Raw genomic sequence first — 4782 nt, 5'->3', positions numbered from 1 at the left:
TTCGTCTTTTATTGTGCAGTGTTACCTCTATATCTAGGTAAAAACAATAATTAGTGTGGAAAGTTTAACTGATTATTTAAACTAACCTAACCCAACTAAGTGTTGTTTAAAATATTAGTTATTTTTTGGCCTCAATATTGAAAGAAATTGCTTGCTGTCTTACCGGCTTTGACTTTGAGCCTAGCTTGCTGAAACACTTTTAGGAACTCTGATTTCAATGAAAAATGTTGGCTACGTTATAGCTAAAATAACAAAATGTTATTCTTTATAAACGGCTTGGATGTATCCTTTTTTAAAGTAAAAGAAATAGTCATGAAATGTGAAGCAGTCAAATTGACTCGCTAATATTGTCAGAATAAAGACAGACAGGTAGCTGGTTAAGAAATATATGCTATGTTTGAACGATAATTGTAGATGAGCTAGATATTGTTAGGTAAACACAGACAACCCATGCAGTATAGTTGAATGTCTGAAGATAATTCACATGCTCTATAATCTTGTATGCACAATAATAACTGTGAGCGTTAACACAATAATAGCACAGTTCCCTCACAGTTAACGCTCACCTCGCCAGGACCATTAAAGATTAATGAATAACTTCTATCGGGCATTTGTAACTAAATCGTTGCTATGAGGTAGGGAGACTGGTGAGTCTGCAAATACTGCAAGCAGCTTGCACGTGAAAGTCACACTCAGCCAAAAAGCCCCAGCGATTGAACAATTTTGAGACTTAGAACAAGGGGTGACATTTTTCTCTCAAGATATAAGACATACAGTGTTTTAATTTCAATGAGTTTTCATCACTCTCTCCAAAGATGGGTGATTGCAGTACTGACATTTTTGATACCCAAGTTCAAGCATTGCAAGCACTTCAAAAACCTTGCCTTGAACACTGTTATTGTCCGTAAATCAGTGAACAGATCAGTGACACACAGAAAGTGACACAAAAGAGATTTACTCTAAGAGAACACCATCCCCCACCCCCTGGCTGAGCATTCTGCTCCACTAAAATTGCCCAGCTTGTACTTAATTCTACAATATCCTCTGCTGTTATTGTAGTGTGTGAATCTAGGTCAGTGGAAGCTGTTGACTTGGTTTCTAGTGAAAGGTACAGTCATGTGATTAAGTATGTACATCCCCTGGTAAGTGGTATTTTTTATACATTTGAACATATGGATATTTAATATGTAACAAAATTACACTGAACAATCCCTTGCAATCCTTTATTCATAAAAAAATTACGAGAAATGCATATTCATTGTGCATAAAAAGTAAGTACATTTCTGCCTTTAATAGCTGGTATTATCCCCCTTGGCTGAAATAACTTAATGTAGCAGATACTTCAGATTCAGATTCTTACATTGACGGTAAGGAATTTTTTCCCACTACAGTATTCTATACAGTACAGCTTCAACTGTGTGATGGTCGATGGCATTCTTGTATGCACAGTCCATTTCAAGTCCCCCCACAGCATTTCAACAGGATTGAGATCTGGGCTGACGGCCATTTCATAACCCATCATTTCTTCGTTCTGAACCATCCTGTTGAAGCTTTGTTTGTGTTATTTGGATCATTTTCCTGTTGCAAGATCCATGTTTGGTTCAGCTTCAGATTTTTGACAGATGGCCTCACATTCTCCTCATTTATTCTTGTGTACAATATGGAATTCATGGTTCACTCAATGATGGCAAAGTAGCCCTAATCCATAAAGCCACTGCCTCCATTCTTTACAGTTAATATGAAGTTCTAGTGGCTGTATTTCAATAATTATTTTCAACAGTGTTTTGTTTTTGTCAAATATGGTGTCTGGTATTGAGGCCAAACAACTCCACCTTTGACTCATCTGTCCAGAACACACTGTTCCAGGTGTTGTGTCTTGATGTTCTTTCTTGAAACAAGAGGCATTTTCCTTACTGTCCTTCTGTGTAGGTAAACTTTGTGCAGTCTCTTTCTGACAATTGACTAATGTATTCATTGTGGCAAGATAGGCCTGCGGATCCGTTGATGTAGATTGCCATTGGCCTAGACTTTTCTCCATTTGTAAATAATTTGGCGGACAGTGGAATTATGTACTATGAATTGCTTGGAAATGGGCTTAGGGTTAGCTTGTACTTAATTTTACCACATAAGCAAACTGTAGTTTTGTTTATTTTAATAGCATAAATTATTTTAAATGTATTTTCTATCAGGGATTTTTTTCAATTGGGTTTCCATTATCAGCGCATGTGTAGATTTATACAGCTTTTTGAATCCAGGCAGTTTGTTTTGTTTTAATGGTGTTTGGTAGGACTGCAACGTTTTTGGGAGAGTCTATATCCCACTATTTTCACCTATAATATTTCCTTCATTCAACAACCCTGGGAAATCATAAAGCACATACATTTGAACACCGTTTCTTTGGCTTTTCCACAAGCCAGTTTTAGTTCTTCACATAGAGAGGTTTCAGGTCAACCATCTGGTAGAAGGAAATCCAAAATAATTTGGGTTAGCATGTAACCGCCCGATTATCATAAGATCGTATGTGTCAGGATTGTTAATATATCATTATTCAATTGCAAATGCAAATTTTGTGATTTGGTTCTATGTTCTGAACCTATTGCTTACTCTGCCACAGAGAAACAATATTTTAAGTGCACCATTTTAAAACATTTAGAAAGATTACGGAGAACATGATATAGGTTTAGAAACACTAGCATTTTAGCACAGATTTGGTTAACAAGCACTAACTACTGTACTGTCAAGACAAAGGGACACCTCCAGTGACAATATGAAAAAAAGCAATTGTAATATTGCAATAAATTCCTGTATTGAATCATTCAGACATGGCTAGTTTAAGTAGCACATGAAGACTCCTTGGTCAATAAGACAATAATATTGAATTAGTGTTAAATGGAGAAAGATACAGTTGCTGATCTGACATTGGTAGTACTAAGCGGTAACCTTAAAAGTGCAATAGAATGGAGCGCCAAGACAAAATATCAAATGTTGAAACTGAGATTTTTTTGTGCACATTTTAAATTTGATGTCAACAACACGTGTCAAATAAATTGGGACAGGGGCATCTTTTCCACAGGACAGGGGCATCTTTACAATTGGACAGGGGTATCTTTACCACTGTCACGTCACCTCTTCTTTTAAGAGTGGAAATGTTTGGGAACTGAGGAGAACAATTGCTGTAGTTTTGAAAGTGGATTGTCATCGCATTCTAGCTTGATATACAATTCCAGCTGCTCAACAGTTCAGGGTCTACTTTGCAGTATTTGTTGCTTCATAATGCTCCAAAGATTTTCAACGGGGAACAGGTCTGAACAGCAGGCAGGCCAGTTAAGCCCCGGGACTCTTTTACTATTAAGCCATGCTGTCATCTGGGTGGCAGTATACGGTAGTATACGTTGCAGTATATACTGCCAATGGCAGTATATTGTATATTTTTCACTAATGCACCCTCATACCATCACGGATGCTGGCTTTTGCACTGTGTGCCGATAACAAGCCAGATGTTCCCTCTCCTCTTTAGCCTGGAGGACACAGGGTCTATTCTTTCCTAGATGCGTGTTCCAACTATCCAACACTGACAGATAGCTAACAGGAGGCAGAAAAGGGGCGGACACAGGAGTAAAGTTGAACGTTTTACTGTAATAGTCTTTCCTCTTCTTTCTCTTTTTTGTAAAACTGAAATATACAAATATAACAAATGTCTGGTTACAACATGTTCTCAAAATTAACCCATACATTTACAATATTCTCTGAGCACATATACCAAAAGTTACAATCAGCTCTGCTTAGTGTCATTGTTAACAAAGTGCCATCACTGTTGAAAAGTTCGTTGTCTTTAACTCAAACTAATGCATTTCGAATATATATATAAATATATAAACATACATACATGCAAACATTGAAAAAAGGTAACAAACTTACAGGCAAAGCCTTTCCGAGGCATAAAACGTAAAAGAAACAGAGCGATGGCTTGATGTCCAACCGCATGGAAAGAAACTGGAACACTGAGTTAATTCCTGGTTAACCTCTAACCTAAGTGTCACATGATCTAAACCAACCACTAAGAAATATCTTAGTCATCAACTTCTTTGTTGTAGCACCAAACTGCCACAAGATGGTGCTAAGAAATAAAACACAAATGTGTGCCATGACATTCCCCGCCTGGTATTGTTTACAAAACCTGAGAATGTTCACATAAGACCTCACAAATATCAGTCCTCTGTCAGCATGAGCAGAAGTGTTTCCGATATAGGTCTGAGGAATGTCTTGATTGTCCCATTCCTAGCAACTCTTAGTTCAACCGTTCTGACGCTTTTGTCACTGCTGGTATAAACCTTGGTTACGAGAGCCATAGGCCATTCATTGCGCTTACTTTGAGCATCCTTAAGAAGGACAACATCACACTCTTAGATTTCGTCGTTCCTCTTGCCATTTACTTCGGTTCTGAAGCCTTGCAAGATATTCGCGCCTCCATCTGCCCCAGAAAGTATTGGCGAGATGTTGCACCCTTCTCCATTGCTGTTTATGGAGATTGGTTTCCTTGAAGTCACCTGGAGTTGGGAAGAGTGTATGACCGTTTTGAGTTAGAAGCATGGCTGGCGTCAACAAAAAAGGGGAATCTGGGTCTGTGGAAATTGGTACAAGGGGTCTTGAATTGACAATTCCTGTAACCTCTGCCATCAAAGTGGACAACACTTCATGTGTCAAGCAGGAAGGACTGATCTGTTGGAGCATGGAATCTAGTATGCGCCTGGAGACTCCTATCATTCGCTCCCAGGCTCCGCC

At 38.3% G+C, this 4782-nt stretch overlaps 1 long non-coding RNA gene across 1 annotated transcript; it reads right to left on the bottom strand.

Annotated features, from left to right (window-relative positions):
- Window positions 1-3616: 3616 nt before the first annotated feature.
- On the bottom strand, window positions 3617-3990 carry LOC114840734. The gene is made up of 2 exons (XR_003782825.2): window positions 3919-3990; window positions 3617-3672 (listed from the first exon to the last, which is right to left on the bottom strand). It is a non-coding gene; the product is annotated as an uncharacterized LOC114840734 (long non-coding RNA).
- Window positions 3991-4782: the final 792 nt, after the last annotated feature.

This window comes from Esox lucius, chromosome 13 (assembly GCF_011004845.1).
Source record: "Esox lucius isolate fEsoLuc1 chromosome 13, fEsoLuc1.pri, whole genome shotgun sequence".
Taxonomy (NCBI): domain Eukaryota; kingdom Metazoa; phylum Chordata; class Actinopteri; order Esociformes; family Esocidae; genus Esox; species Esox lucius.
The sequence above is the reverse complement of the archived record's forward strand: the minus strand, read 5'-3'. Positions and strand labels throughout refer to the sequence as shown.